Consider the following 16,513-nt stretch of genomic DNA (forward strand, 5'->3'; position numbering starts at 1 on the left):
TAGGTGTCCAAAAGTTTACAAAAGGCATACATATGTATATATGCAGGGTAACACACGATTTCCCTAAAAAGAAGTTCCGAATAAAAATCTATTAGGATTGCGCAAATACGTTTACGATTTCTAAAAGAAAAATACAACTGAAAGCTAACTATACGTATATACATGACAGTATAGCATAAAGTATTTCGTTACTTCAGGGACGAATTCAATACATCGAATTGATAAAAAGTTCCTGCAAACGTGCGGGTCTCGTCTGACCTCGTTTTCGCGTTACAGTCGTTTTTGTGCTTCGTCTTGGCGTAAGTAATCCCTTTTTAACAAACTTGCTTCAAACGAGCACTTTGGAATCGAATACAATCGCATCAACGGGTCTTGTACTCCAAATTCACCCTTTAGGAAATCAAATTCGCTCTCTTGCTTCGATTTTCATCGCAAGATGTCGATAGTATATACATAGCGTTGATGGTGCATATCATAGGTTCGCGGAACCCGGTTACTTTATCTCCAGTTTGCATGGGAAAATTATGGGAACACAAAGACGACTGTGTCTCGGAAACAAGGTCAACTAGCGTCCGTGTTGCTGGCATTATAAAATACATGAACCTTCAAGAGCATTCTGTGTCTCTTGTTATAGATTTTAAAGGGTGGTTTCTCTGTCTAAATATAAAAAATAAAAGAATACGAGAAAGCACCCTTTACTAGAAATTACATCTCCCAATAATGGAATCGATCGTTCGTTGCGATAGTCGCGTGTTGTACAGAGTGATCCAGTTGCACAATGTGTCGAACGAGGAGCAGCTCGTGAGAGCAGAGAGCAGCCGTGAAAGTAGCTCGTTAAAAGGCCGAATCACGTACGAGTCGAGGCGATTTTTATCATCGAGTCCACACTTCCATTCAGCGATCCCCGGGTCGTCGCGACGGTTGTTCTTGCACCGTCGTCGTCGCTAGGATTCGTCAAGACGCTCAGCGGGGAACCGTTTCCCGTCTTCGGCGCGAAGAGAAAACCGAGCTTAGCTTTACCCGGTTCCCGTTTATAGACGTTAGCTCGGTCGTTGGCTTCATTAGCTACGCGCTGCATACGTTAAATCCTAATTAGCCTCGTTTACTTTGGCCTGTCGCGATCGAGATCTCTCCAGGAGCCACGTACCTTTCCCCCAAACTCTTGCAAACTGCCGTACACGCGAGCAAACGCTCCGCGAGGATTTAATCCTTCGACGATACCTCGTTGCTTTCTCAGAAAACCAACATCGGCTGGAAGAACAATCTTAAATCGCGAAAATATATTTTATACGATAAAAGAACTGCGTGTTTAGATGTCGAGGAGCTTTTTAACTCCGACGTTTCGTATACACCAATCTAATGGAAATGATTTTGTCTCTCGAGCGTTTTGCCACAAATTACGCGGGGGTGGGATCTCGTCGGTGGCTGCTAGGTTCAGCACTCCGTTTCTACCGTTTCGATTCCCCTTCGAAAACAATTTCGCCCAAGATGTACGACTCCCGGATCGAGAAAAACAAAGAGACGACCGATCGATCGATTCGTTCGATCCGAAGGAAAGATAACAAGACGCTTCCGCCTACGCGGTCGATAGAGGCGAAACGACGACTGATTATTTGTTGTCGGGCAGAGGCAGAGCCGTACCGGGACTAATATTTTACGAGCCGTTCCGCGAGTCGACGAGAAATCGCGTAGGTGAACGCTGGAAAGGGAGAAGGAAAAGGGCCCGCCGGTTCGACGAGGATAGGGAGACCTCGAGGACTAGGATATTCGAGGTTATGTCACGGTTCACGTCGTGACTCACGACGTATTATTAGTCACCGTTCGTTCTCGTGACTTCCAGGACGAGTAGAAAACGGCTTCCAATTGGCCTTCGCCGCTTCTCCCCGAGAATCACGGTGTCTCTCGCCTCGAGATACAAGATCCTGCCGGGTTGAAAAATTTGTCGAACAGAGAGAGCCGGTTACGCCGCAGGAAATTCGTTTCGAGTCCCGTCGAGTTCGGTTTACCTAAGCGGTACGCGATGTTGATAATGAAAACAGCAAACTCCCGGAGTCTTTTGCGGAGGAGGAGCGGGCTCCAAGGCAAACTCCGGGGCTCTTCGTTCGGGTAGGTCTTTGAATAAGCTGTCGCGACCCTGTAATAAACGGTAAATCACAGCAATGGCTTCCACGGCGACGAGCCGCGAACTCCAGAGGGGCTGGTTCGATTGAAATAACTCTGCTCTCTGCCGCGGGATCAATTTATTCCACCGGGCACTAAATTGTTTTTAAATTATCTTTACGGCGAAGTAAAAAATACGTCTTGTTCATCGGGAGTTTTCCCCGAGATGCTAACAAAATTAATTCTCGGTCAATTTCTTTTTTGCTCTGACCGCAATTTGAGCGCGTTAATTCGTGGACCCCTAAATTAGCCGTAAATTACCGTGTCATGGGAGAGTTGGTATTTCATCGGGGACGATCCCAGGGACGATGATTATTGTTGTTAACAATTTCTTTGGACGTCGAGCGATCTCACGCCCAGCGAGAACGGCTCCCCGGTTCGCAAATGGTCAGTGGAACGATTTCCATCGGTGCATTCATTGTCCGTCGTTGGAGGCGGACGTGTGCGCGTAGAATTGCAACAGGAAATCTAATCCGTTCGTCCCACTTTGCAAATGGTCCGTGGCCTTTGCTCTTATTTAATAAACGGGTCGTGAACGTCGGTGCCCGGCGGGGACTTGCCCAGCAAAGTGACTGCGATTAGGCCAATTGAAGCGCCGTTAACCGTCGTCTCGCTCGCGGATCCGTCATGCAATCTGCGATAATTGGCCACCTTGTCGATGTCGAAAATCGCCAAAGAAAAGGTGCGAACAAGGATTCCCCGAAAAGTAGATTCGGTTTCCTGCTCCCCGTCTTTCGATCTTTTATTCCAAAGCGTCTAGTTTGCTCCATCAAGGTCGTTGCACCCGGATGATTCACAGTTATCGATATGGAGACGAATCTAAAGAGGCGATTATTAATACTAATATGTAAAAATTGTCGAGCATAGCGCTCGAGTATCGAACAAGTATGCAAATAAGTTGTCGTTGGTACTCGCAGGATGTACTTGTTCGCATGTTAATTTGAAGATCGAGTATCGTCGAGGCCTCGATAAGGCAACGATATAACTACTGTGAGAGTTATAGATTATTCCAGTACATTTTTATTTACATAATCGACGGGTCCAAAAGGACAAAATTAAACGGGTTATTATTCGAACGCGAAGACGCGAGCATTAATGGTCTCGTGATATTATCTTTGCACTGTATAAATTCAGAACTTAATACGAAGTCTCGTGCAAGAAGTTTAAACCGATATAGTTCGACCTTTAGATTATTCTTAACAGTTTCGATCCCAACTTTTGTGCAATTTGGAGCTTTTTTGAGCCTCGGTCGAGGTTGCAACGGTAGGGTTTAGGTCGACGTTGCTCGTAAGCATCGATCTGTGGATCCCAAAGTCGAGACACGTGGCGCGTCACGCGCAAGGGCATGTTGGGAGTTGTAGGTTCGATGAAGCAGTTCGTAACGAGTCGGAGCAAGGAACGCTTATGGTACGAAGTTTTCCCAGACTTTCGATGCGAGTGTTCTTGGCAGGGGGTTGTAGCTGATAAGACAGTGCAGCGTTCGTTAATAGAATCCTTCCTGTCGACGTTCAGTTGACGGCACCGGGTATTAGCTATGTAAGTGGATTGCACCCCGGAGACCGCTTGCGTTACCTTGCTGAAATTTCCTTCGTTTGGGGGTGGGAAGGGGCGACGCCCGGAAACCCCGTGTAACGTAGTTATCTCCCTGCCGTTGGTCGCCGAAATTGCGCTCGGGTGTCCACTGGCATTGTCGGACGCCGGTTGTATAGCGCCAGTTTTCAAAATTGACTTAGTTTGCGCGGTGCAAGGGGATCCCCGGTCTCGGAATTGATGCTATCTTGTCGCACTTCCGGACGAACATGCAGTCTTGTTACCCTGATCGTCAAACTTGCGGGATTTTGGTTCGACGACTGCAATTTACGCTCCGCGAAAGGACGAAAGCGTTTGGCTGGGATCCAACAGCCCCCCGAACAATTGTCAATCAACCGCTGGATAACACTGGAAGCCCGGAAGTTTTGCGATCGGGGGTAGTTTATATTTATATTCGAAATTTACACCCCCTTCGGGCGAGCTACCCGCGATCCTCCACCCTTCTTCGCTGTACTTAACACGTCGTTCAGTTCGCTATCCCATATTTAGGATGATTGTACATTTTCTAGCCGAGCAAACAAACGAAAGCTTTCCTTTCGCACTCTATTCCACAACCTCTATACATATGCATGCGTATTGATCTTCATATACGTATATCTTCTGTCTCTACTTCCGGTGCAGACTATTATTGCCTTTGCTATTATCATGTACGAACCGATGGCGAACCCGCGGCTCCCCGCGAACTTGCAGCGTTTATTAAACCCGAGTATCGTTCGCAATTAGCACGTCCACTGTCCATGCCCCGTATACGGACCACAGTACCGTATTAATAGATACGTCGCCGAGAGGTCAGACAGTGGACGCGTTAACGAACCGACAGAGAAGCGCGATCGTCGTCTACGATCCGAATTTTAAACAGTTGGCGTTTCGTGTTACGCTTGTATCGGACTTTTAACAATTTTTATTCGTTATTCCTGAACAAAACCCAACTCCTGGCGAGCACCGACGATCGTTCGAAGGAAAACTTTCGTGGACCGTTTCCAATTTTTCTCGCGACGCTTATTTTTGACGATGCCGTATGGTTGTGTTTGCTCTACCGGCGTTTCTAAGGCTTTTAACCGATGGCTCTACGACTCCTAGCCACGGGGACGCGAAGACCGCGGGATATCGACCTGTCGCCTCAAGCCTTTTCTTAATCAATACTTCCCGAGAACTTGAGAAATATTTTATTTATCTTATTTATCGTCTTTATTCCGCGAACTATGCAAAGAGGCGACGTACAACGAAATGCTGTTACGAGCCTGCCTGTGTGGTTCGATGGAAAAGTTCTTCGGTCTCCAGGGTGAGACACAACCACTCTATTTTTTATTCAAGCGTTCTCAAGGTCCTTCAGAGGTCAATTTTTCAAATGGAAACGTATATTTTCATTTAGGAATTTTCACAACTTTTCTGTGGGACGTTTTTTAATGCTTTATTAAATTGAATACAACCAGACAAAAATGACCATCGCTCTTCATCAGCGAGATAAGTTTGACGTGACTGACAGGGGAATTAAAACCTTTGAAAGTTCAGGTTCTTTTGGATCATTTCCTCCCAGCGATCGCGAGGGAACGGAAATATTCTCGTAGGCAGCTCCATCGTCAAAGGAACGTGTACTGTTTGTACGGTGGATTTACCGTGGAAACCATCGACATCGATGAGATTGCTCGTGGCGCAGCTTGAAGCGATATTATCGTTCTAAAGAAGGTTCTCCTATCGAAACGGCAATAGTTGTCGTAGGAGGAGCTACAGGAAACGCGCCTCGATCTAATTAATGAAATTTTAGACGTTCAAGAGGTCAAGAGACGGGTTTTTTTCTTCGTTAATTACGCTGCTCGAAATAATTCGAGTCTACATCAATGTTTCTCAAATTATTCTGCCCTCGGTCTAAGCATTCGAACGTGGTGTATAATTCAGAGAATTCTTTCGATGTTGGAATAGCTGTGACAGCCAACTGTAAAGTTTGGGAAACATTTATTCCGATCGCGAAAGCCTTAAATCCCGGACGAATAAAATGTTTGTCTCTTATCCGTCATCCGAGTGAAATGTTGCCTCCGTGGCGGAACAAGTTCGAGTCAGATGGACTATAGCGTTTGAGTAGGTGGTCCACAATTGCTTCGAGCAGCGTTAGCAACAATGTTTCGCCGGGGCGGGCTCGAAATCGCGCAACTAAATTGGGAAACTTCATGGATCTACGAGAATACGAACGTTTAAATTAACGACGTCGACGGAGCCGGTTCTTCTTTGAAATATATAGGAATAGAGAGCCGTGGGTGAGTTTAATTTCCTTTTCTTTGGCTGTAATCTACGAAGAAACGACACCGTTGTTTCGTTCGTAGTTGCACGTTCCTTCTGGCGCCGGTTCTGTTTTATTAGGCAGTTTCTCAAAGAACTAGCTGCGAAACAGAGTCGAAGGCGAGTTTTCCGCGATGGGCGAATCTACGGTTTCTCGGCGAGGCGCGTACAGTACGAATCGTAAAACCGATAAAATGTTGTTTAATTGGTTGTTCCGCCGATAAACCGCGGCGAACGGTTTGATTAATTAATACCACCGTCGAGGGGCAAGTTTATCGTCCGATATTGCCGTCGATATTATATTTTAATTTATAAATATTCATACCGTTTGTAAGCGAATATTTTGTCGCGCAAATAAACCACTAATTAACACTCGACGGTGGTTGTTTAATAATTAACCCGGCGAACCTCAAATAATTATTCGAATCTAATGTATCACAGCATTTCACGCAAACGCTTCCCCTCGGGAGACGAATTGTTTCGATTATGAAACGACCGATTGCTGTGTCATAATTAACTCAACTTAACTAAAGTCATCAACCATTTGGATATCTTGCGCATACACTATTCCATTCGAACCAGAGTACTTTGTTTAACGGATGAATTTTTTACGGGGAAGAATGCTACAAAATTGAGACGTTTAAGAAGCAGGAATCCACTAAGGGATAACGCGAAGCATAAAGTATCCAAATAATGCAAAAGGAATTTCTTGCGAGCGTCGATAAATATGTAGGTTTGCGCGCTTTCAAGTCGAGCGAATTGGATTCCTTTTGCCTTTGATCCAAAGCACACGGATACTGTCGGCTAATGCAAGAGAGACGCTTTTGATGAGCTTTACAACATCGGGGGGAAAAATTTCACCGTCTCTGGCGTACCTTTTGTTTTTATTTCCGTGCGCTTCTATCCGCCACGGGGGCCACTTCGTTTTTCCTGTTTGCATTTGTCCAACAAGCTCGCGTGCGCTCTTTTCTAACGTTCGATCCGGAGCCTTCGTCGCGTCGAAAGTTGCGCGCTACGGAGTCGGGAAAGCCTGGACAAAAGGTCGTCGTTAAAGGCAAAACGGGCGGGTGTACCTCGAGGAATTTCAATTCGTCGTTCGCTCGAATCGAATCACGCGGTTGGGGGCACTTGGCGTCGCGACGACAAAACTAAAAAATTCCTTTATCAGCGCGAAACTTGTCTCCCTCCCTGTTTATTTACTCCCGAAGGGTTACAATTTTATTGCCGTTGCGCTTTTCGGAGGAGCTCGCTTTAATATTGCAAACTCAGGAATCGCGCGAGCGTGTAACGCGACCGAACTGACCCACGAGAGTCGTTTTCTGTTTCCCGTTTCTTCTTTACCGCGAACGACGCGAAAATTGAGCACGTAGGAGGCTTCGAGGTGTCGCTGGAATATGAAAACGTCTCTTTGCAAAAGTATCTAACGCTTCGATGCCTCGCGACAAAATTGGTACTTTTTCTTTAAATCAAGGGCAACCAATCTTAATGTCCTTTTGGAGCTAACTGGATCCAATCAAATCAGAACTCGACTCGTCTTAATTTTAATGCATCTTTGGTCCATCTGACTCCTTCAATTTTTATCAGATTCGATGCTGCTAGATTTTACGATCTTCAGATTTATTTGAGATGAGATTACGATCTGTTTATATTAAGAAACGATAAATATAGAAAATCCAATACTTTGGTCGTAAATTCGTAGAATGGATCGAGACGAGGGAACAGCGTAAGTTTTCGCGGGCGTTTACAGGTTGTCGGCCGCATGGAAATCCCAATGGCGGTCAAACCCCATGGAAAAGTTTGCGGTGGCGTGTTTAACGTTCAATCCCCGTTGCAGACGGTTCGCATTAGCGGGTCGTGGCTTATCGCGGTAAATGCCGCGCTCGTAAATCTGATCGCGTTTACACGCCGCGCCCAGCGCTGAGTTTACGCTACTCCGAGCGTCGTTTGTATTATAGCTCGAGGCCTGTTCACGAAACCAGGCGACGATTCGCGATTAAGGATCGCTTATCGTCCGCGTTGCCATTCCGCGGAGAGACTACCAACGAGCAATGGCCGTCTGCAAGTCTATTTTCGAATCACCCTGATACGGGCAAAATCCCAACTTGTAGGAGCAGAGTTTATTTGGAATATCCTTTATCCTCTCTTTCTTGGTACACGCCTTTTTCACAGTCTTAAAATCTATACTTAAATTAAAAATGCTTTAATAAAAATATTCGAAACGATTCCCACGCGCCACGCATCCATAAAAACGAATCTTCTCGAGTCGTAAAAGGAACATAGCTCCGGTTTAAGATTGGATATTGTCTAGGATCGTAGAATCTGTGGGAATTTCTCGGGGCGATTCGTTCGAAGGTTGAAAAATGTTGCTACCTTAAGATGGCGCGATAATTAACCGTGAGATTTATGGACACTTTTGGATAGTTCACGATGGTTTATCGTTATTGCAGTTTCGGATCGTATTGGCTACGTTCATCTTCTCCTTGACTTACAGCGCTGTTTGCCGTTAACTACTTTCCTACTAGGTTCATTGTTTCCCGAGGTCTATCCGTCTTATCGAAGCTTGGTTTGCGTCGTTTGATTTAACAGCAGGAGAGTCGAAAACGTCGTCGTTTAACGGGACCGGGGTGGAACCTTCGGACAACGTCTTTTGCATGGGAATTACCGTGGAAAGCGTGCGTTCAATTACGCGAGAAGATCCGAGGCGATAACGAGAGTGTGAAGAATAATTTGTTGTAACGAGCGCTCTCGGGATCTGGGGCGGCCGCGTTAAATTCAATCATTCGGAAAACAGGAAAGAAAAGGGAAACACGAACGCTAGTGTATCGAGTGTAAATCCCGTGCAGATTTCCTCCTCGTTGAAATCTAGTAGCCACGTTTCCAGGTTAATTATTACGGTTAAACCTCGATTATCGGAATACCGATTAACCGAACGTCGATTCGGGTTGGCTGGTAACGTTTGAAAGTCCTGTTTGTTGAACTTTGCTCTTTCATTCTGTTCCCGGGGCACTGCTTTCATCTACTTTACTCTTTTCCGTTTCTATCTGGCGAATAAACTTGTTAAATACGTAATTAAATAACGGTGTCTAACAGCGACAGAAAAATACAGGTAATGTTTTCATTTCTTTCGTGCTCTATCTCTCCGCGAATATTTATTTTTTGATTATACAAATCATCGAAGAGGGATTTAAACTTGTGTTTTCCCAGCATAGAGCATGCTTAGCATATCATAGCGCAGATAAAGCATAGCTGGCATAAACGTGGCCTGGGGTCGAAACCTTTAACGCGAATAAAGTTAAATTACGCTTGCGTAGCTTGTTGGGAAAAGTTGCTTATTAGTTCTCGTTAGAAATTTCACGGTAGAAACGCGTACGGTTCGCGGTGTCCCGTTTCTGGTAGGAAGACGTTCGGTGTAAATTCGACGTGGAAGAAAATTCTATTACGTAGATCGTTCGATCGCGGAAGAATACGTTCCCGTTTGACGCGGCTGCGTGCTTCGAGTTCATTTGTCGAATAGACCGAACAGCCCGTAATTGCGCGGCCATTCCCTCTGCGTTCGGCGAGAAATAGTGGACAAGGTGGAAAATATGAGGGAAACTGAGGTAACTCGTGCCTCAGGGAACGGAAAAAGAGAACTGCGATCCACGCGTCTACAGGTTGCCCTAAAATCGACGGTCCAAACTCTAGAAACACGTAACGTTGCTAGAAGCAACAGAGATCCATAGTCTTCGAGTCACTGTTTTCGAGATTCGCTGCTCTCAAAACTCGGATTGTTCGATCGGGGTTTTAATTGCACAGCTGTTCGGTCACTCGAGTCGATCGATCATAAATCAAAGAGGAGGTGATTGCACCCATCGTGTTGGACCATCAATTTTAGCAGACTCTGTACACATATACAGGATGTTACTTCGTGTTTCTACCTTGTCTGCGACTTTGATAAAGTGGATAAGAGAACAATTTCGAAGCCAGAGACGTTGTCGCAATTGAAGGCGAACAGAGGAAAATATTTTTATTATTAAATTCAAATATACCTCCGGTGAAAAGACGACGCTGGAAAACTGGAAGTCTCGTCGGGCAAACGAGTGGAATGCATTTACCGTGCTACTTCGCGTACTTCTTACGCTGTAAATTTAGAGTTATTGCTGTTAATGTTTGCCTACGGATTTACACCTTGTACGTGCATTTGCTAGGCCATTACGTTATGCCAGCAGGTGTTCCAACGTTCCACCAACATTTTATTACTCAATTTTCTTATATACAAAGAACAAGAGTATAAATTTAAAACTGGGATGAACAGGGGGGCTGCATCGTTGATATATCAGAACTATTCTAATAAATTCTTTCGCGTGTTTCAGGATACACGATCGGACGCTAGCAAGGACTTTCGAAAATTCTAAAGTGGGCATGCGTATCGAAGATCGGTCTCAAGCTGTACACCGATGACGCAGGGTGAGTGTCGCACCACGCAGAGTCGAAAATCGAAGAAGGAACAAAACTGGCCTCGGTCCCACCGTCGTTGATTTTAATTTACGAACGACTTAAAAATTAGTATTGGTCGTTTGTACGGGAAGGTAGAGAGCAGAAATTATTGGAGAGCGAATTGAAAATGGTCGCGCGAGGTTCGCCGGTGTTACCATAAATGGCGGCGTCCGGCGCGGGCCATCGAGCACGTTTCTCAAACCATTAGGTGAAAGGCCCTCCTCTCGGTGTCTCTTTTGTGCCCTTCTCATCGGCTCGTGTCTCTTTTCTCATTAAGTTGATTGCCCCGATACTTCTCGTGGCGGTAACAAACCTCTCGCGTGCTTCCTGCTTCGTACGCGGAGTGCGTCCTCCCGCGTGGAACATGAAAAATGGCCCAATTAATTACCTCCACCCCCTACCCTTGCCACTGTCCGCGCGGACGCCGCGATTATTGTACCGTTAATTGCTTCCGCGACCTCGAGTCGTCGTGTTATTCTATATTTCAATTGCACTTTCCCGACGAAACGCTTGTTTCCGCCGGGGACGTAAGAGCAAATGGAAGTTATCGCGGTAGAATGCGCGTTTGGAGAACTCTCTGGTTACGAAATTAGTTGGAGCACGGAAGCGCCTGCACCGCGCGAGCCATTTTAACTATACGTTTATAGTCGGGAACAAAAAGACCACCGTGCAATTTTAAAACGAGCATCGAACTCGAAGATGCCCGCGGAAACTTTTGGAAAATAGCGTTTCCGTTCTCGATCGTCGGGGAATTCCACGTTTGAATATTCAAACGGACAACGAATAACGCGACAGGAACGTCGAGGCTTTTTCCCTGCGAACGCGCGGCTAGGTTATTCGGTAATGGAATATAGAAATCCGATGAAAAAGTTCGGTAACTGGAGGTTCGTATATTGCGTTTTTATCGACTGTATATTTCAGTCGTCGAACGCGAAGCGTCCGAATATGAACGTTAAATGAAAAATTTTTGCTTTCACCATTCTTTTTTTTTTACTTCGCCGAAGTTCTAAACGGTACGATTGTATGTAAATAATTGAAGTCCGCGCGCCGTGCTGTGTTAAAAATTTTATCCAACGAATCACGGCGCGCACGGAGAGAAAAGACTAATGAAAAGTCCCGGCCGGTAGGTTTTGATGTTGAAACTATACGCATAACGCATTGGTAAACCATCGGAAACAAAACCCACGTAATTATACGAATAATTTTATTATACTTTCCTTTAACTACGACGAGGTTTCGCTGTTTAACAAAGTTATACCATAGATAAAAACTCGAGAGTATTTCGTGACTCTTTTTGATATTGGAAAAAGATGATCGATAAATGCTTTTGAATTTCCAAAGAAGCTGTTTACAGATTTACACATTTTTCTAAACACGTTTCGACTTTGTCGGTAAGTTTAGGGGTAGTATTATCCATCGCAGCTTTTCTTGACAAATTATTTATTCTATTTTCTTTTTTACGTGCGTAAAAGATCGCGCGAGGGTTGCAGAGGGGTCGATTACGTTTCCACGGCCGTCTGGTTCATTCGAACGTTTCGAAAAACCGGGAAATTTGCTGTGCTTCGGGAGATCGTTGTATTGTTTAACGCGAGCGAAAAAAAATACAGTCTGTAAGTAGAGTGTCGTTGCGCAAGAGTGTTTCATCAGTGCCCCGAGATCCTCTATGCTCGTTCCAGCCGTGACTCCCTTTGTTTGCGTTGCAACTGTCTCCTTGAAAAAGCCGTCGCCTTCTTTTTAACCTCAGGCTGAAGAATGTAATAAAACGAAGGAGATTCTTTCTCTTTAAATCGCGCGTTTAAAAATCCTCTTTTACGTTCGTTACGCGAGAGATTGGATTCATGCGGAACAGGGAGAGATAAAAAGATTTCTACTCGTTTATTATACCTGAGAACATGTACTGAGAAATATACAAAGAAATACGAGTATCTCCGTTCCGTCTTTCGAATAGTAAAATACTGTCGCGACGAATAACTCGTGTTTTAATTCCTCCGTCATCGACCTTCTGTCAATTATTTCCACCTTCGTTTTACAAGGTCGATATCGTACGAGGTTGATTCTTCGAGGAGAGTTTAGACACTTCGCATCGTAAGAACGTTAAAAGAAAAATTGAGTTTCCGAAACGTTCGAAGCAGTTACGATCCTTCTGGGAAAATGAAATAGGGGTTGCGCTGCCCGATCGATTTAATCACGCGTCGTCGAAGACCAAATTTCAAGCCAAGAAGATTTCTTTCCAACGAGATAACCTTCAAGACTTCCGAGCTAGCGGCAAATAGATTTTTCGGTGGTCTTTTTATTTTCGAAACGCGGGATTCTTTCAATCTCGCGTGGCTGATTTTTGCGCGCTTTTCTAAAATTCCATTTACCCGTGGCGGTGCAGAACTGCGCTCATCCAGTTCACCTCTCTCGGTAATTCGAACTGCAATTTCCGTTTTTCCGTTTTCCCTAGAAACGCGTCTCGATGGAAAATTCCTCTCAGAAAATTCGGTGCTGTCTTCGAATTCACGGTTGTTCCTCGACCTTTCCGTGGCAGAAATGTACAATTTACGAGTCCCCCCGTTTCTCGAACTTGTATTTAATCCAGTTATTATTGACTGCATAAAGCTGAGAGGAGAAAATATAGAATCGATCCATTGTCCGTGATATATCATGCTTCTGACTCGCAACCGGAAGCACGTGCCGAACCACTCCGGAGTCGGTTGACGAACAAAGGTGGCGAGGCGGAGAATATTCCTCAACGAGTCTGCCAAGTCCGTTCTTTCGTCGGTGCTCCTAGGCAGTTCCATTTCTATTCGAATGGATTCGATTCCAATTTCTCGTACGATGTTCCTCTTTCGATCGACCGTGTGCATTTTGGTTCGACGAAAACGCACGATAGACGCCCTCGAGGGGGGTTGAACGGTGCATTATCGTGCATTATCGTGGCAGTCGGGGGTAATAAGGGGCGCGAATTCAATAACTTCCGTAGCTAGAGAAGCGTCGTTGCGAAAGAAGAACCAAGGAGGACGTTTGGCGCGAATTCCAACAGTCGTTGGAACCTCGAAGCCCGGCAGATTGGTCCCGGTGGCGTTGGTATATTGGAACAGCCGGAATTCCGGATTGATATTATCAAAGGGACGTGATAAATGATCGAGGAACACGCGGGAGAAAGGGTGCTGCTAACGGTCCCGGAAAATGGGATATTCTTTTTCACCTGGGAGGACCCTTCCGCTCGACTTCCGCGACGAAATTGAAACGCTGAAAGGAGTCGCGGTCTTCTCGGGCAAAAGGAGAAAAGATGGCGACGGATTAAGTTCGAGCGAGCCAACGCGTCGTTTAGTTCCAAGTGAATTTTAACAAAACACTCGATATTTCAATGGCGTAGAATATGAAATTGTAATAAAAACAAATTAGAGTTTTTTGGCTGTTGAAAGGAGAATGCCTCCTTAAATGGAAGCAAAGAAATCGGTCGTCGATCTTCTCCCGGAGACATTTCTCCACTCAATTTCGCAGCTTCTCGCGCGGCTCTGGTTTCCAAAACGCCGAAAGGAATTCTCAGAGTAATTAAGCGCCTGACGTCTTTCGCAGCATCTGTTTTCACTTGGCAAATAGAAACAGTTCGTTACCGTCTCTCTATCTTCCTCAAAGTGCGAAACGTGGGACTTATCACCGAAATTATGCTATCAGAAGCATATTCGACCAAATTGAAAACGTTTTATCAATCTTCTGAAAGTAAAAATAATAATACTCGGTGTTTCCGCGCGAGTGTCTGAATTAGAGCAGGTGTCGAGGTTCTTTATTGGCTCCTAACTTCTCCACGAAACGAGGAAAAGGATTGTGCGAGGCTGAGTCGAGGAAGAACCGATCTCCAGGGTATCGAAGTCCTCGGAACACCTACCGATCTTTCCTCCCAGACGATTTTTTCGCCCCCTTTCCCGAATATCTCGAGGATACCGAGGAGGAGGGGGAAGTTTCGACCTTTTGTCCCCTCGCGACGCTTTTGTTTAGCACGGCGTAAAGTCGGTCCACTTATCCGTAAACTTTAAATGCCCCCTCATCGTTCCACCCTTTTCCGGAGGATAAATTTCACCGTTCCCCCGCATGGCTCTTTCGCCTCGCGATTTAATCTTGGGGTAGTTTCTGCCGCTAGTCTTGACCCGGTTGACGAACCAGGAACACGCGCTGGTCGCGGATAAATTTGCGATAGTAATTCCAAAGCTGTCGGTCCGTGCAATCGAACTAGTCGATCGGCCATTCCGACCCTCTCCGGTCGACTTTGAAACCTACAAACCGGGTGAGTCGCAAATCGGGACCTACTCTAAACATTAACCATCCAAATATCTGATTATTATATTAAATTAATATAATATAGTTTTTACAGTCTTTCATACGTACGAGCTAACAATTATAATTTGTGATATCTAATTTGAACGACCAGTTAACGAATGAAATTTCGTGATCCTTGATGCGTTACACGCACTGTCGTGTTTATTCGTCAAATATGTACAAACGTAGCGTCGATTCCCGAAGATATTAGCAAACACCAACAGGAACGTTGAGTTCATTTAGCGCGGTAAATCAAAGTAGTTGGCCGGAAGAGCGAAAAGCAGAGAATAGTTCGATCGGAGTTCGTTCATTTCGACGGCAGGTGTCCCGATTCGGGTTCGTTTGTCAACGGTGTTGGCTTAAACTGAGATTGGCTCGTCCGTCAAAGGACCGTCGACGCTCTGTTTATCGTCGATCAGCTTTGAGGCAGTGGATCGTACACGGCAAACGGATTATTCGGGCGCTTTCAAAACGTAACTGTTTGAACTAGTAGTTTGACTCTTTCATTACTGCGCACGAGATATCTCGTCTACAACAATGTTACTCGCGCGACGCAATTTCATTACTCGGTACCGAACGAAATAATTTTCCATACTAACGTTTCCGTTCATCAAATCCTAATTTACGAGGAATCTCTCAAGATCGCTCGGTCGTTAAATTCGTCCTCTGCATCAGCAATGCCTCTCTAATTTTAAAATAATTACTTCGGAAAACGAAGAACAATTATTATTTCGCTCATATTTATATTTACACTGGATAAATATTTCGGTTCCCAAAAAGATTGATATGCATCCTCCAAGGCGAAAAGTAGGGTACCTAACCGTGAATTGATCCTCGTTCTAAAAAGGTCGGCCAAAACCGGAGCTGTTTCATCGCTGAAGGCAGATAGGGACAACTCCGTTTCGAGAACACGCGAATAGGATTGAAATAAACCAGAAAGAAGACGGAAGAATAGAAACCATTTCGGGTTGAATGAATATCCACGTGCACCGATGATCCCCTCTCCTGCGGCGTACGAATGAATACGGAGGTGCAAGAGCTCCGAAGCCGAGGAAGGCGGGCATTTCGTTCAGAATCGAGGGGATTATTTTCTTACCGTTCATCCCGGCTCGTTGGGAGAGAGTCGAACCTTTATTCCTTCGTTTCCAACGGGGTCCATCTCTCACCGGTGTATTTCTTTTCAAATCGAAGCCCATCGCCGCCCGCGATGCGTGGAATTTTCATTCGAGACCGTCGGTTGTTTCGTCGGAATCACTACGCGATTCGACTCGTTATTACATTTAATAATAATACAGAGGGTTAAGAGAAACGGGATCTTTTTGAGAAAAAACGCCTTTAAAGTATCACATTTATTTTTTACATATTTTGTGACTATACAGGAACGCTCTCGCGTCATAAACGAGCCGCCATCGCGTTTGACAGTGGGCATAGTACATTCTGACAACTCCCATTCTTCCGTAGATTCCAGCGACCCAAAAACTTGGAACTCGAATTCCATTCCAAAGAGGTCGACTCTGGGCCGCAGGTGTCCAATTTTTGTGACTTTTTGTACCATGGTTTTTCGACTATGGTTTCCTGACAGCTGTGCGTCCATTTAAATCAGCGGCACTTACAATTAGTCGCCTTTTCAGCGTGGTCAAGGGACACTGGATCCAGTCTCCTATTATTAAGTTCTCCTACCAAGAGTTCTTAACCCTTTTGGTCCACCTGA

General features: G+C 45.2%; 1 protein-coding gene across 1 annotated transcript in view; it reads left to right on the forward strand.

Annotated features, from left to right (window-relative positions):
- LOC143340928 (CD151 antigen) overlaps positions 1-16,513 on the forward strand; it is a 75,954-nt gene that overhangs the window by 12,312 nt on the left and 47,129 nt on the right. Inside the window, exon 2 of the mRNA XM_076763363.1 lies at positions 10,377-10,470. The gene's annotated coding sequence lies outside the window, so the exon portion shown is untranslated. The remainder of the gene's footprint in view (positions 1-10,376; positions 10,471-16,513) is intronic.

This window comes from Colletes latitarsis, chromosome 4, assembly GCF_051014445.1.
Source record: "Colletes latitarsis isolate SP2378_abdomen chromosome 4, iyColLati1, whole genome shotgun sequence".
In the NCBI taxonomy this organism is placed as follows: Eukaryota; Metazoa; Arthropoda; class Insecta; order Hymenoptera; family Colletidae; genus Colletes; species Colletes latitarsis.